The sequence below is a fragment of the Pyxicephalus adspersus genome, chromosome 1 (assembly GCF_032062135.1).
Source record: "Pyxicephalus adspersus chromosome 1, UCB_Pads_2.0, whole genome shotgun sequence".
NCBI classification, from domain to species: Eukaryota; Metazoa; Chordata; class Amphibia; order Anura; family Pyxicephalidae; genus Pyxicephalus; species Pyxicephalus adspersus.
The window spans coordinates 116,125,391-116,142,683 of NC_092858.1; the positions used below are offsets into that span (position 1 = coordinate 116,125,391).

Consider the following 17,293-nt stretch of genomic DNA (forward strand, 5'->3'; position numbering starts at 1 on the left):
CTCAACCCGAATCCACCGCCCATGCTTTCTTTTAATAAACTTTCGGTCCCCCACAGTACCATAAGGACTTTTGGGTCCTCTAACTTTTTACCTCTCCATAGCACCTGACTTCTTACCTTTTATCCCACATGAAAGTGTTACAAGCGAGGTCTCTTGCAGCTACTCTCTGGGGTTTTTACATGCTGGATTCTCTTTTAACATTGTATTATGCTGTGTTTTATTTAATCTTCATTGTTTTTGCTCTTTCTTGTTCTCTGTTAATTCACTTTTTTCCATTATTTGCACTGGGCACTTGTGGCCATTTTTCTTTATACCCTACCCCCGTCCCTCCTATTTTTACCCCCTTCTCACCTGGAAATGTTAATGTTCTTTTGTATGTTGTCTAGTGCTTGTGCACTTATGTATAATTTTCCCTCTGTTTTTTCCCCCTTGTTAAAATCCCTTACTAAAGAATGTTTTAAAAAGAAAGCTAGATCAGCTCAAATTAAAAGCCTTCTTGCTAAAATAGCAGAATTACACAAATAGGACCTGATGCTGTGCATCCTTGTTGACCTCTCAAAACACCTAAAAATAACTCCTAAAAACTCTAGACTCCCAGTAGATCACAGCCAAAGAAGAGAAAGAAGAGAAAGACACTACTACGAGTTTGCCAAAAAAAGTGGGAAATGCTTAGCGCAGCCTGTACATCCTAGGCCCCCTAGGTCTACCATTCCGTATGTGAATTCTGAAGACTCTGGGGTGCACAGCAACAGGGCCATCTCCAAAGAGTTCAAAAGTTTCTATGCCAAACTGCAGATCCCTACCCAGAGAAAGCCCAGATATACATACAAACCACAGCATTGCCATCACTGGAACCCTGGATTCCCCACTTAAATCTGAAGAATTCCTTAGGGCAAGGGTTCCCAACCTACGACCCGCGGGGCTGTCAGACTTGGCCCTCTCCTGATTCTCTCTCTGCTCGTTGTCTTGCCGGGGATGGGACATGCGCATTTCCTATATTTTTCTATTAGATTGTGCTACCAGGAGAGGGAGCTTCCTGAGTATACTCCTAAGTGTTAGCTCCCTGAAAGTGGGAGTGTATACTATAGACCTGGCAATCAGCTGTGGCTGCTCCCTGTCCACCTTGTACTGTGAGATAATCCGAGCAGCAGCTGTGTCCATGCTGCTGTCATACCCCCATGTATAAACTCACTAAATGTCAAATTTACAGGGTACAAAGGGGACTATGGGAGCCATTATCAAACTTAATTTCAGCCCCCTAAACATCAAGTTGCCAGATATGGGGTCTGTCAAGGAAAAATGTATCTAATATCAGTTGATCTACAGAGTTGCTGTTCTGATTTATTAAGAAGAGATGGTATTATGTATACAAAGTAAACTAGGTGGTACATAAAAGTAATTAAAGGTTTGAAGTGACAAGTGACTCTTCAGGAACCCTGAGTGATTGATGGCCCTAAACAATTTATAGCCCTAATATCCTGGGAATCTCTTCACACCTCACCAGGTGACCATTCCCTTTGTTCTTATTAACACATTAGACACACTAAAGGAACTCAACACAATTGTATAGGATGTTTACCCTCCAATCAGATTTGTACATATATATCTCATAAATAGTACTGCTTCAAAATCGAGGCTACAAACAACATGGAGTATATGACAACATAATTTTCATTCTCAGGTCACAAGCAGAAAATCCTAATAACAATCATAAATATTTTAACATTTGGGGGGGGGGGGGCTATGTCATTTTTCCCATTAAAGGGGGTAATTTCAAGACCAGGGTCTCCAAATTGGGTTTGCATGTTGGGAACCCCCTGGGAGCCACTCTCATGGCAATGAACATTGGGGTACTGTCAATTTTCTGTGTGCTGTAGTGCCACTTGAAGTACACAAAACTTCAAGGCTGCATTCAGGTTGGTGGTGAGGTTACACCTTTTACATGCCATGGAACCCTGGCTTGGGGGAGATGCTTAGTACTGCTCACTGCTGCCTGGAGCAAAATCTGCAGACGCTGCGGTGCAAGGGACTGAGCAGCTGATGGGGTGGCTGTTACACATAGCTGTCCAACTACCTTCTAGATTTTAGTCAATAGTTCAGCCCCCTTCTCCCCTCTTTACTGCATAGCGATCAAGTGGGATTTGTCCTGGGCCGAGAGGCAAGGGACAACACCACACAGACTATACATTTACTTTTCTATGCTAGGATCCTATCATGCCTTATCTCCATAGATGCTGAGAAAGCCTACAATAGAGGCAGATCCAGAAAGTTCCAAATTACCCTATCAAAGATTGGTGTGCCCACTTCCCCTCTCCTTTTTGCCTTGGTCATAAAACACCTAGCAAATGCAATCTGTAACAACCCCTCTATTTCTGGGATACAAAACCCTACTAACCACCATAAAATGGCTCTATGCAGATGACGTCCTTTATGTCACACAGCCTCATATCACCCTCCCCTTACTGTTCTATACGTTCCAAAGATTTAGCCAATTCAGCTATTTCAAAGTCTATCTCTCCAAAACAGAAGCCCTTAATATCAATTTACCCCAATCGCTGATCACCCAGATCTCCTTCAAATTCCCCTTTAAATGGTGAGCCATACATTACCTAACTGGGAGTTGTCATCCCCTCTGATCTAACTAGACTTTACCAGCTCAACTATGCTTCATTGTTTAAGACCCTTATGAAGGATCTCCATTACTGGAAAAATCTCACAATCTCATAATTTGGCAAGATGAATGTGCTGAAAATTTACTCTTTACCCAATCTACTATACGTTTTCCAGACCATTCCCATTTCCCCACCAAAAGCCTTTTTCCTGGAACAGCACAAGGGAACTAGCTGGGATACAACAGATTGGGCAACAAAGGGGTTAACACAGGAGCTGGACAGGGAAAGCACTGAATAAACCAACAAGTGTAGAGGAAATGCTCAGCAGTGCTAGGGGGCTTGGCATGCTGAGTGCTGGGTCTGAGCTAGCTAAATAGCTAGGGATAGTTAAGAGGCTATTTCCTGATTACCCAGCAGGATGGGCAAAACTGATAAAACGTGCAAGAGCTGGCACACCTAGCAAGGAAGAGGGAAGTTTGACAATTAGTATACTTTTCTGAGACTACAATCTAAAATTAATTGAATCTCTTTCTTGAGGAAAAGCTTGCAATGGTACAAGAGGCATTAAAGGTGACAAGGGTCCAGGAGAGCCAAACAGTTTATTTATCTCTTTCCATGAGCTGATAGTATTTCTTAATAACACATTACCTTTTATTTGTTCTGGAAGATCTCTAAAATGAAAGTGCAAAATGCCCCTCAATATTCTAAATGACAATTAGCATAAAAAAAGTCTGATTTATCCAATCTCGCAGATAATGTAAAAAGGCTATATATTACACCAAATGGAAACTAAAAAAGCTCTTTCCATCTGTTTGATATCCCTTTGTTTACGAAATACAGGTAAACAAAGTTTAAAGTCAGAGAGGGCACCTGTGTTACTGGTAAAGTCCTGGATGGACGGTATGTGGGACCATATTTTTGTTTACTGAGGTAGAACCATCAGAGATTTGTTGCAGGAAAGCTTTAGCTTTCCCTGCTAGTTGTTTACAATTTCTGAATGGTGTATGGTGTGGCAGATTCCCAACTCCTGGTCTCACATTTTCCTGGCGCTCACAAGCCTATATAGCACACCAGGTGCTCAGCAGCAGGAGTTGTGAATGTGAGAGACAGACCCCCTGTGCCAAATGAAGCGCTAGTTTGGAAGCGCTAGTTTGGAAGCCAGCTTCAGTAGTTTGTTTTTGTTAGCTAGGAGGCTACTATTTTGTTTTAAAGACTTTTTGGTGTTGCTGTAGCACCCCTGGGAGGAAAGGTTGTTTTGCTTGTTTTGCAGGGGCCAGGCAAAAGAAGCTGACACCTGGACTTGCCTTATTACCAGCCGACCATTTGGTGCTAACCTGCACAAGACAGTATGCATAGGATATAAGATTGTAGCAAAATTGAACACCTTCGCTATATAAAAAAGTCACCCCTAAAGTTATGAGTAAATCCTTCAAAGAGTGTAGTTCTGAAAATATCTAATCAAATACAGTGATATCTTGGCTAAAAAAAAATAGTTTGTTCTGGAATCACATTTGTTAGCTGAAATCTTTGTTAGCCAAAATGTGATTTACCATTGGTTTATATAGAAAATCATTTACTGTGTTCTGGATGCTGCCCACAGTTAAAAAAAAAGTTTTATAAAAATAGTAAAAAGCACAATATAAAATGTCATAAACACATTATTTGTATATTTATATCACATAATGAATGCAATTAGGACAGATGTTTGTTTCAACATATTATTAGGCAGCGTGGTGTCAGTTACTGTATAAAATCCTCACTGTGAGTTAATCACAAACAAAGCAAAAAAAAAAACAACAACTTTATGGACCCTAGACATTAATTAACTTCTGAAGTAAGCTGTGCTTTCATATGCAAAAAGAAACAACTGCAGAGTTTGTCTTGGTCATAAAAGAGTTACAAGAGCTTGCAGAACAGCAAAAGACTTCTTCTGCAAGTCATGCAAACTGCCCCATCCCCCCATTAAGCCTCAGTCCTGCACACAAGCAGCAGGGAAGCCCATTCATATGTAAAGAATAAATGCTATAAATCCCACTTACCTCTTAAATTCACAGCCACATGGAGTGTGCACCCTACTGACACTGGTATAAGAAAAGTTTCTCTCTGTGGCACTCTGGAAGCCTCTCTCTACATAGGTCAAAGTGATGTTGCTGATAAACCTCTATGCATCAATAATTATCGTTACCTATTTTTTCTGTTGTTCTTATCTTATGATTATTGAGAAACCAGCTTTGTTCAATATTATCTGAAAACCAGAAGAATCATGCTGTTTTATTCTAATTTCATAGCGATGTGATTATTTGATATGTATATCATATTTTTGAGTGTTATTTAACTCTTATCCTGCATTTATGACTCTTTGTACAATATAATATTTTTTTTACACAATTGTTTGTTTACTCCTTTGCTGACAACCAGCTCAGAATGTAAAGGAGGAATTTTGATTATTGAATTATCAAATTATATTGGATAACCTCAATTATAATCCCAATTTTTTACAATTTGACACGCATAGTGCAGCTCTTCCTGGATAGGGGGAGGGAATCAGATCTTTTCAGAAGTTTCACATTCATATGTATGCACCTTACTCGATTCCTTGTGACTGGACTGTGATGCAGAAGCATCACACTGCACTATGTCAAATTGCTTGAAGCTATGCTCACATTTTGCTGCAGCTTACTGATTAAACACCTGCAGGTCCTGGTTGTGGTTCAGACACAGACCCTATTATCTACATATTGTTGCAGTGGCCCATTTCATGCTCTAATTCTGTCATGACTTTAAGTTTGTTGTTCACATATTGTCCGAATTGCCAATTTTCTGCCGTAGATTGATTAACTCTGATACTCTTTTTTAAAGTGTCTTGTATGTAGGACATAATGTAGTGTATTTAAAAAAAAAAAATATATATATATATATATATATATATATATAAATACAAGTATACTACAAGCACTTTGGGACTATTCAAGTAGCCAGTAGGCTGGATGTTTGATATCGAAGACTTTTTCCATATGCTTTTTTTTCTGGGGGATGCTAATGATATCCCAGTACCAATACAATTATTTACAGTACGTTTGTAATTTTTGCATCGTGATCTGATTAAGCAGACAATGTTCTGCTAAACACATCTTCATCTAAAGTGGTTGTATTAAGCTGATTATCATCTACAGTGACACGGTTTGTGTCTAAAATGTTGTCTTGGTTTGATATACAACCCTACAATTTGCAGATTTGAGTCTGGGATTCAAACTGCAATTTGCGGATTTGTGTCTGAGATTCAATGTAGTATTAACTGATATATCAAGTATATCAAACATGTAAATACCCGTATACTTAGGTGATTTTGATATGGAAAAAATGTATTGTGTCTTTTAAAACTATAATGGTATTATGATATTGTCAGAGTGTCACTAAGAGTGGCAGGAAAGTGCATTAAAAGCTCCAGGCTCCAGGGATATAAAACTGAGGATGTTTGGATATGTTTTTTAGAAAAGAAAACTGGTTCTTTAGGGCCCTGGAGCCGTCCAAGGGATTGAAAGGGTGGGTTCCTTGGCCCAACCCAATCCTGACTGGGTAAATGTGCACCTGCACTCAGGTGCTAGAAAGAGAGTAAATTAATCAGCAAGAGGCTGAGGAAAGGGGATCAGCCACTGTTGCAGGCTGGATTGTGATGCAGGCTGGAGTGTGCTTAGAAGGCAGCCAGAGGGTTCCAGGCTGAGAAGGCAGCCAGAATCTGTTCCAGGCTGTGAAGGGAGCCAGAATGTAAGGAACTTCCCTATCCAGCGAACCCGCAGCGTCCCTGGGGATCACAGCCACAGAAGGAGATCGCCGAGGCTGCTGCCCTGCTCCCAGCGTATCTCTCCCTGCAGGGGGAAGGATCTGTTCTGGCCGAATCCCCAGCATCCCTATGGACGTGAACAGAGAAAGTCTTGTTCTCAGCACTCCTAGGAATGTGCAAAGTAGGGAACATCCCAGGGGTGCTGTGGGAAAAGGTGCCCGCGCTACCACGCGTGCCTCTTGTACCCCCCGGGGGCGTGGCACTCGGCTGCCTCGCCTCGGGGCGGGACATATTTTGAATTCCCAGTTATCCTCCTATCAAATGGCGCCAGGTGGCGCAAGGGCATTGGGCACTCTGGCCATTTAAGGAGAACCTGTCCTGAACACCATTGCCCACTTTAACCCTCTGTGAGTACAGTGTGCTTGGGTGCGTTCTCTCTGTTGGTTTACATTAACCTGTTGAGTCATTACCAATAGCGACCTGGTCTGGTACCTGATTCTGCCTGAACTCTGCCTGCCCTGACCTTGGATTGTTTGTGACCACTCTTGCCTGCTGCCTGCCCTGACCTTGGATTGTTCCTGACCTGCCTTTGCCTTACCCTCTTGTACCACGCTCTGACTGATCATCTGTGATTAACACTTACCTTGTTTTATGACTACCAATAAAACTTGACAAAAGTATTCTTGGAGTTAGCTGTGGTTTGTGTGCCCAGACGCATTACACAGAATCTGTTCCAGGCAGAAGAAGGGAGCCAGAGTGGGCTCCAGGCCGCATGTGAGGGGACAGAGCTCCAGGAAAGCCAGCGGGCAAAACCAGATTGGAACTGTTAGTGAAACAGTGTTGATTTAGTGTGTGTTAGTAAGAGAGGGCACCTAACTGAGGTAACCAGAGGCCCAGCTGGGCTACTGTTGGTTATTTTTGTTGTGAAGTGCTGGAGAGTGTGCTGTAACACTGAGCTAAAAAAAAAAAAACTGCTGGTATTCTAGACATTTGGTGTCTGCTGCCTCTTATATGCCCTGTAGGCATCCTGGTATGAGCAACTCCCAGTAATATACCACAATATATATATATATATATGCCACTGCTTCATCAAAGAAAGCATACATATATATGTATGAATATATACAGTCATGGCCAAAAATATTGGTATGCTTGAATTTATGTCAGAAAATGCACCACTTCTCCCAGAAATTGATGCAGTTACAAAAGCTTTGGTATTGCAATGTTTATTTAATTTATTGGCACTGGACAAACACAAAAAAGCAGAGAAAAAAACTGAGACATTCCACACAAAACATAACAATCAATGAAACAATCAGTGAGTCTTTTACATCTCTCTACTGGAAATTTGGACCACTCTTCCTTTGCCAGCTGCTTTGGATCTAAAGGTCCTTGTGTAACACACTGAGCATGGAGAAAAGAAAGAAGAGCAAAGAATTGTCTAAGGCAGTGATTTTCAACCACTGTGCTGCCGCACACTAGTGTGCCGTGAGGGATCTTCAGGTGTACTGTGGGAAATTATCCAATTACCATTGTAGAGTGTCTGTGCTGTAATGACTGGCAGAGTAATGTAATACTCTTCCATGTCAGTGGGTGGCAGTAGGTAGCTTATTTGCCTTGTTTATTCTTAGAGACGAGAATTAGCTACAGAGTGTCATTTTATAACATTTTTGACTTGTGGTGTGCCGCAGCATTTTTTCATTGTAAAAAATGTCCTGTGCTTTAAAAAAGATTGAAAAACACTGGTCTAAGGATTTAGGCACAACATTTTAGAAAAGCATGTACAATCCTAAGGCTACAAGTCTATCTCCAGAAATCGTAATGTTCCTTTGACCACTGTGCTCAGCATTGTAAAGAACATTGTTTACAGCTAATGGCACTATAGCTAATCTCTCTGGACGTGGACAAAAAAGAAAGATTGATAATAAGTTACAATAATGAATTGTTGGAATGATGAATAAAGAACCTTGATCAACTTTCAAACAAGTTCAAGCTGACCTGCAGGCATAGGATACAACAGTGTCAGCCTGCATTGTCCATCGTCATCAGAATGAAAAGGTTTGCTAGGCAAAGAGGTTTGTTTGGCAGGAGACCTAGGAGGACCCCATCCTTACACACAAGCATACACAAGCCAAATTAAAGTTTGCTAAAATTCACTTGTGGAAGCCACAATCCTTCTGGGAGAATGTCCTCTGGACAGATGGGACATAAATACAGCTTTTCGGTAACGCTCATCATTATACTGTTTACAGAAAACATAAAGAAGCCTTCAAAGAAAAGAACACAGTCCCTACAGTCAAACATGGAAAATGTTTACTGATGTTTTGGGGTTGCCTTACTGCTTCAGGCACTGGTAGTCTTGACTGTTTGAATGGTATTATAAAATCTGAACACTACCAAAGGATTCTGCGACACAATGTAAGGCCCAGTGTCAAAAAGCTGTGTCTCAGTCAGAGGTCATGGGTCTAACAGCAGGACAAAGACCCAAAGCACCCAGAAATGGTTTAAGACATAGCGCTGTGGTTTCAGCACCTCAGGTGATGTGTGACACTTGAAATGTGTAGACAGGAAGCATGTCACCTAGCAAATGTAAAGTGGCTGCTTTCCAAAATTGGACTGGACTAGATCATTGCACTTTGACCGGCCTCCTGTGAGACTGCAAGAATATGTCTCCTCTATATTGTACTGTTATTGCTATTGATTGAGCTGAGCTTCCTAATGTGTTAAGGACCTGCAAGATGTAGTTGAAGATTAAAATGAGTATAAATACAAAAAATAAATTTTAAATAAAAAAAAGGCCAATGGTTTTACGAAGCCAAATCAAAACGGCACAGAAATAAAATTAATGGAGCCGACCTGGTCAGAGCATTGATTAGAAAAAAAAAAAGCCAGCCACAATACCCGAGCAAAGTGAGCTCAGTAAGGACAGTTCAAAGAGATGCTGGATAAACAAGACATTTTTATTCCTCCAGAGTTGTAAGGAGTCATGGAAGGACAAGATGAAGCTGAAGAAGATGTACAGCAAACCAAAAAGGAGGGGAAACGGAGTTCAAAAAGATTGAGTTTCATGTCCCCAGGAAAAGATAAAAAACAAGTCAACTTGGGAAACGGAACTTTGTCCCCTCCAAAGCCAAGACAAAATCTGCTCAATTCTGAAGGCTTACAAGATGAGTACAATAATAAAACCTCAACCCCAAATCCTGAAAATGGGCAAGTGAATAGGTCTGAAGGACCCAAATCTGGTAGGGAACCTTTTTTTGCTGTTGTGAACAAGACTCCAGCAGCCTTCTCTACACGTCAAGATCAAGAGTTTGATTTGGACAATGCCCTCATGGAGCCAAAATTTAATGGCCAAAAAGGCCATGTCTAGTTACTCTAGTAAGAATCCAAAACAAAATGACAGCTTTTCTGGTGAAGAAAGGCTGACTCCAGAAAGAGCTCAAAATACAGGGAACTGCATAGGGTAATGATGATTTAGTAAAACCCATCAAGAAAATCAGTCTTCTTTTAAAACTATCCCTGGATAATACAGCAAGAGACTAAATACAAGTCTGTTTTTCAACAAAATAGGCATAATGCTGAACCTAAGCCAGTTGGATTGACAGTTTTCTTGCCAGTAGCCCAGAACGTGTCAGGACTTTCCAAACCCAGTGGTCACCTTCCCACTTTCAGAGTTTAAAGCATTTCTGGAATGTAGAGGAGAAACATGTGCCCAGAGGAACAGCAGTTACATCACCCAGTAAAATCCTTATGCAGCTCTTAAGCAGCAATTAACCCACTAGAAGTGTTCCTAAACAAAGAAGCCCAGGGATACCAGCAAATGTGGTCCTAATTCCAAACAAACTGGACAGCCTTTCAGAAGAGGAGTAGAGGTCTCAGGAGGGAAGCTTCATGGTTAGCCCAAGAGCCAATGGTTTTTGGTCAGATGGAACAGTATCAGGATCAGATTTCTGGGGAGGAAATTGTGGAGCATGTCCAGAAGACAGGGATACATGAAAAACCTGATTTTGATTTTGCAAATGCTCTTGAAAAACTCAGGAGGCTTTGGAAGTCCATAAGACAACTGAAACTGCTGTTTTGTTTGATCTCCTGTAGTTTCAAACACAAAGCAAGGTAAGCCAGCCAGAGTCCAAAAGATATGGCTTCACTCAAAAATGATAAATATGATGTGTAAATAAATAAAAAAGAAAGAAACAAAGAGGGTTTTTCGGCAATAGTGCTTGTAATCAACATATAATTCAAAATAGTTACATATACATAGGCAAACAAGTGAGTGTTCTGCAATACAGGCAGAGTGGTTATTAATAGTCCCAACAAACCTTTAGTTATTTGAGTGATCAGTTATCACATGATCTCTAGACATAAAGCACCTACTGTACATGAGTATCTCAATATCCAAGTAAAGCAGAGCGGCTGTATGCCGACGCAAATGAGCGATATGACGGTCAGTTATTGCCCGCAGCTTTTAATACCCGGCTCATTTCACCATCGTTAGGCTTCCTCAGGGGCAGCTGTGTGCTTTTTACATCTACATACCGTATTGTCCTTGATGAGATATATTTTATAGTAGGTTGATGGTATTGGAGATACAGTGTCTTAATGGCTTTGGGTAAGTATGCACTGATCCCAGAGAGATAATGAATGGTACGGAGTGAGGTAAACCTTCGCTGTTTGCCCATAAATATGCTGGTGTAGGGAGATCAATTACCACAAAAGTGGAGTCTGGTCCCAGTTAGAGTACGCAGTCAATAGAACAGGCTGCGTCCACAGCCTCTTCCAAGTGTGGAGTAACACGCATAAATATGAGTTATAAGGTCATGAAGGCACAAGATGATTCAATAAGTAAACTTCTAGATTGGTTTAGTAGAAGTTCAGAGATGGGGGACAGCCCATCACTCCCTGTAGATGTTCTCCAGCCATCAAAAGAGACTTTATCACAAGTACTAATTCAAATAAGTGCAAATGAAATGGAATCTGAACTCAATACAAAGAACACGAAAACTGAACTCGCCATTATTACCATTCCCAACATTCTTGGAAAACCTAATTCAAGTTTATCAGTAATCCATATTCAAAATGAAGATCCTAACTCTGATATACAAAATATTGAAGCTCCTGCAACAATCAGTCCCATGAAGGGTTTTTCAGTTCCACCTGAGAAGTTAAATTCAAGTTCTGAAGAAATGACTTCCTTGCAATATAGTAGGAGTGTTGGTGGCTCTGGCAAAATATCTTCCCTCGAAACAAAAGCTTTGCAAGACAATAGACAATATCAAGAAGCAAACTATCCTGATACATTTAAAGAGGACAAGAGTTCTGAAGGGAAACAAAAGATACAATAAGAAACCTAACATAATAAGAAACAATAAGAAACCTAGCAGAGTTCGTATCCAATCAGGGGATCTCTAAAATGGTTCAGAAACATCATTCAAGGTTATCTTTAAGCAGCGTGAATACCAGTAATAATCAGTCAGATGAAATTGAGGAAACTCCTTTGAAACAAGTCAGCAGCATAGAAAATGTTTTTCCCCCAAGGCTGATGAATTCCAATTACAAATTGTCTAGAATTTGGTAAAAGTGGCGGTGGATTAGGCAAAAAAACTCCTCCCCCGGTCAGGAATATTCTGATGTTGAGAAGCGACAGCCAAGTCTATAATTGAGCAGAACAGAAAGTGCTGATTGTGATCAATCAGAGGAGACAAATATTGATCTGCTGACACCTGTGCATGTCATGGAAGATGAACCGGTTCCTCCTGAAAACCTAAATCCAGAAGCTGAAAACTCCATTTAATTTGGAGAAAGTGGATGTGGATCTGGTAAAATGTCAAACCAAACCAAAGATTTGTTTAATAAGGCGAAGAAGAACTAAAGCTTGAAAAGGAATCCGATGATTTTTCAAAGGAGAAACTTTAATTCTAAAAGATGAGGGAGCAACTCTAAATATTACTGAGAAAGCACCTTCAGGTGAAGCAGGGCCTCAGGAATCTGAATGAAAAGAAATGCTAGACGTTTCTGCAAATCAGGACTCCTGAGGTAGGGTGTTAAGAAAAGTTCTTGACATTGAAGAGTTGACATTGATGATCTTAACAGCCCAAGCCTTGTGACATTTAAAAAGATAATGGTGGAAGAGGAGGAAGAGAATTGTCCGCTATTAATCAACTCAAATCATTTTGGGAAAACGGGAAATACAAAGAGGAAGTAAATGTTAAACCTCCGGATAATTCCTCCATCAACATTAGCAGTCTGGATGAAGAAAAAGTGCCTGCTCTGGACTCCAAACCAAATTTAAAAACAGGCACACATTTCATTCTTTTCTTGAAAAAGAACAGAATGCAAGTAGTGATAAAAATCCACCCAGAAGAAGTGTTTCACGAAGTAAAAGTACTAATAATGATCTACAAGGCTGTCAAAAATCAACCACATTTCAGTACTTAAGAACTTTCTGGAATGTTCATAATAAGGCCAATAGTAACACTCTTAAACCAAATGATTGGGCACTTACAGACAGTTTAGGTCCTAATCCTGATGTAGGTAAGCAATCATTTGTTGCAAAAATTTAATTAACGCTAGACTTCCAAAGTTTAGAAGACATTGGGAAAGATACACTGTCCAGTCATCAGGCTCAGACGGTCAAAGATGTATGTAACTGAAAAAAAACATTCAGTCGCGGGAATTAGCAAAACAAAAACGTAATGATGAAGATCCAAGCAATTCTGTGGAAGTTCAGGAAAAAGATTACAATCCACCAAACTATATTTTGGTATCAGACTAATCAAGTCAAAACCACCATTTGATAACAGAAAAGAAGTTTCTGAATTTGTGGTTAAATCTACCTATAGAAAAAGGGGGAGTGATTTTTGTCTGAGGTTGCAAAAATTAAGGGATGCATTTTCAGATGAAAAAGCAAAGGTAAATTGTTCATCTGGTAATTCTGCATATAGTCCAAGAAATGTTCTAGCAAAGGAAGATTTAGAAAACAATGTCTTAACACAAAATTATAATGGGACAAAATGCATCAAAAAGAGTGTGAGCAAAAGCCCTTTTGTGCAAAACAAATTATACTTGATGCTGCAAGATCTTTTGTAGGTGCTGATGCACCTCCTTATCCAACAAACCCCATTGGGAACAAAAGCTCGAAAGATAGCATGGCTCCTATCAATAGTTAGGAAGTTTATGAGACAGTTGAATACACCCTAGTTCCACCACCAAAGCATTCGGGTGACTTTGATAGGGAACTGCAAAAACTGTACAATCAATTTTTGGATTTGTCGGCTCATCCAGATGTTAAACTAAGCCAGAAGCCATTTATAAACATACTAAGTCCCAAAGAGAACTAAACCAAAGTATTGACAGTGTTTTCAAGTAAAAATAAAGCAATGCTCAAAGTTCAAGTAAGGAAGGAAGTTCCTCATTCCAGCAGCCTATTTTGATAAATCTTTCATCAAAAAAGATGAATGTAGCTAATGAGGGTGCTTTTGGTCCACCAAGTCAGTCCCGTCAAGGAACAGAGAACAATGTTGTTGAAAAACTACCCACAAAATGACTCGCCGGTAACGTTTGAAACTCACAGTTTAACAAAACATTGATTTTGTTGAAGAAACAGCCTTCCATCACAAATAAGGGTGAGATCTCTCTGGCAAAAAAACAAGTAAAAAAGAAATTGAGGAAAGAACTGAAATGCCAATTATTGTACCCAGAGCTCCATTCAATTACTTTAACAAAGGACTGAAAAAATTGTTAAGAGCTTCAAATACACTTCAGGAATTGCCAAAGAAAATCTAAGAAAATTCAGTGACAAATGAAATGGCAACCTCTGTTTCTCCAGATATTGTTGAAAAAGAAACTGGAGAAACCAATGGGAAGGCCTTGGCACCAACTAAAGCATACTATTCTAGATGTTTATTGAACGCAATGTGGTAAAAGGCAGTGGTTCTGAAATTCCTTGTATAGGAAAAGCAGCTTCTATGATAGAAAAAGTGCCAGATCTCCAAAATGAAGAAAGGCAAGAATATCCTTCAAGAACCAATTCAACTTTTACAGCTAAGAAGCAGAGTACACTAGGGAAGGAAAAGAATAGCTACTTAGGTCAGAGTAAGCTGGAGCTTTATCTTTAAGTTCCATATCTTTAATAAATTTCCAAAAGTATGGACTTTGAGCTTGGTGGCTAGGTTACTTTGGATGTCAACAATGAAAGATCTCAAGTAAATTCAAGCAACCCAACAGAAGATACTTCAGCAAACACATTTCCAATGCTGAAACACCTAAACGACTAAGCCAATCCATGCCTACCTTCATTCATAATGAAACTGATGGCAGGGACACAGACTCAGCATCAGAAAGCAGTTTTCAGATTAGCAGACACAAGAAAAGCCCCAGTTCTTTAACCAATCTTAGCGGCTCTTCTGTCTGCTGTAAGTGGAAGTGTCATGAGCATCTACAGTGGGGATTTCGGCAACGTTGACGTTAAAGGTGGCATTGAGTTTTCTATAGACTATGTTGACCAGCTGAAGTAATTCCTGATTTACATTTACCAGTGCAAGGAACTGGCAGCAGCCGATGTGAAGAAGCAGAGCTCTGACTCGTATGTGAAGGCCTATTAACTCCCCGAAAAGGTGAAGATGGGTAAAAGAAAAACAGCTGTGAAAAAGAAGACACTGAACCCTGCTTACAATAAAATTCTGACATATAAGATTACTAAACAGCCTCTTCTGGCACAAACTCTGAACCTGTTGGCACCATGAAGCATTGGCCCAGAATAGTTTCTTGGGCGAAGTTAACCTAAATTTAGGGACGTGGAACTGGAGCAATACACGGATGAAACTTTCTTTGAAATATATTCCAGTGTCATCCTCAGGACCAGGGACAAAGGACCAGGACCAGGGACACAAGCACGTGTGCAGATGATGCGTACAGTGGATAAAACTCAGAATCCAATTTTCAGTCACACAATGGTTTATGATGGCCTCAAAGCAGAAGACCTGAAGGAGGTCACTGTGTGGAACCACAATAGGCTGTAAATAACTTTTTTGGGTGGCTTAAGAATCAGCTTGGGAACAGAAAAGAGTTATGGCACAGCTGTAGACTGAAAAGACTCGACCCATGAAAAATCAATGAGAAGATGATGACCTCTCCTAATACCTGGATTGATGACATGCTGCCACTAGAAATGTTCAAGATGGCCAAGCTTACAAAATAAACTTCAAAATGCAGTCCATTCATCCATAAAATTTTAGCACTGCAAACACTTTCTTACCGGAAACCTCAACCACTCCTTGTAAACATCAGCACACTTTGTATCATAAGCCACAAGTTGTGTCGAGTTATGACCTGTAGATTCCCCAAAAGACTGTGGAACTTTACAGTGTTTTCCCCACATGGTTTACTGCTTGGTACTGGTCTCCAGGACTTTCACTCCAAAGAGACTCTGTATGAATATTGGTCTATAAGCAGTGGAAAAATACATTACATCCCTAATACATGCTGCTACTTTTTTTTATGCGGCTGATTTTTTTGACAGTCCTTCTGTCATGGGGGGACAACACAAAATTAAAACGTCCTTCAGGTTTCTGTTTTTTTTTGTTTTTTTTTGTAAGGTGTAACATATGGTAAATAAAAATCTTTATCAAATAAATTTATTTGTATTACATTATGACATTTTCTCCTTTTGTGGGTAATAAGAGGAACAAGAAAGCTGTTTTTTTATTTGGCAAAGTAAGCTTATATTGTGATAATTTGTCACAGACAGGTATAAAAATATACAAAAAAGTAGAAAAGGTCTTGACCCGTTAGTATCATGGGTATAGTCAGACCAATCAGCTAGACAGTTTAGATTCCTGACTGTATATTAATAGATGGTTCAATACATGAAATTATAACCTCCCTTTTCCCAACGCGTTTCGCCCTTGACGGCTTCGGGATATACACAGATCGTTAGGAGACAATCTAAATGCATAAAATACATATATAAATATACAGAGTATCATAAATAGTTGATATTTTGGTGTAGTATTCACATAGGAGAACATCAAATTTGTGATCATGTTTCTTAAGTGCACATATATAAGGTATATATATACTATATATACTTATATATATAAGGTATATACTAAGTACAACATCCATGTATTGGTATGATGCTCAGAGGATCAATATCTGAACATCAGAAATATGATAAGGTTTGATACAGTATAATGTGCAAAAAAGAATAAAGGTGATAATATATATACCATATATATACTAAGTACAACATTCATGTATTAGTATGATGCTCAGAGAATCAATATCTAAACATCAGAATTATGATAAGGTTCAATACAGTATAATGTGCAAGAGTGAATAAAGGTAATAACAATAAGGATAACTATAATGAGGATGAATGCTCAGAGTTCTCATATGTAATATAATTATAGCTGAGAAAACTGAATATGAGCATTGTGTTATACAAAGGTTCATAAACATAAGCTGTAAGCAAATTCTAAATGTCTTACTCATTATTAGTTGTTTGACCCCAGATATATATCAGGGACGGTAGATGAGTAGTGCTACTGGTTGAAAACACTCTTCCTGGAGGTAAGAAGATTAATGTACAGTTAGGGTAGTAAAGCATAAATGAGTAGTTCATAATCATGTTAGGATAGTAAATTGAAGCAAGGAAGTATCTAAACTATATAGATATATAAGGGAAAGGTAAAATAGTTTAAAAGTAGCAACAATCAGGTGTCTTGTAATCTTAAATATAAATAAAGTAGAAGTAAGCTAAGATATGCTGAGATATATTAATAAATAAAGTGTATTACCTTCAGAGTGAAAATTCACATTCATGTTATGCGGAGTTCAGCAGCATAGAGGTGCTGGTGTTCAGAAGATGAAAACCTGAATATTATTATTATTATTATTATTA

At 39.4% G+C, this 17,293-nt stretch overlaps 1 pseudogene; it reads left to right on the top strand.

Moving 5' to 3' along the window:
- The first annotated feature begins 11,803 nt into the window (after nucleotides 1-11,803).
- LOC140330997 (synaptotagmin-like protein 2 pseudogene) lies at nucleotides 11,804-15,297 on the top strand (annotated as a pseudogene).
- Nucleotides 15,298-17,293: the final 1,996 nt, after the last annotated feature.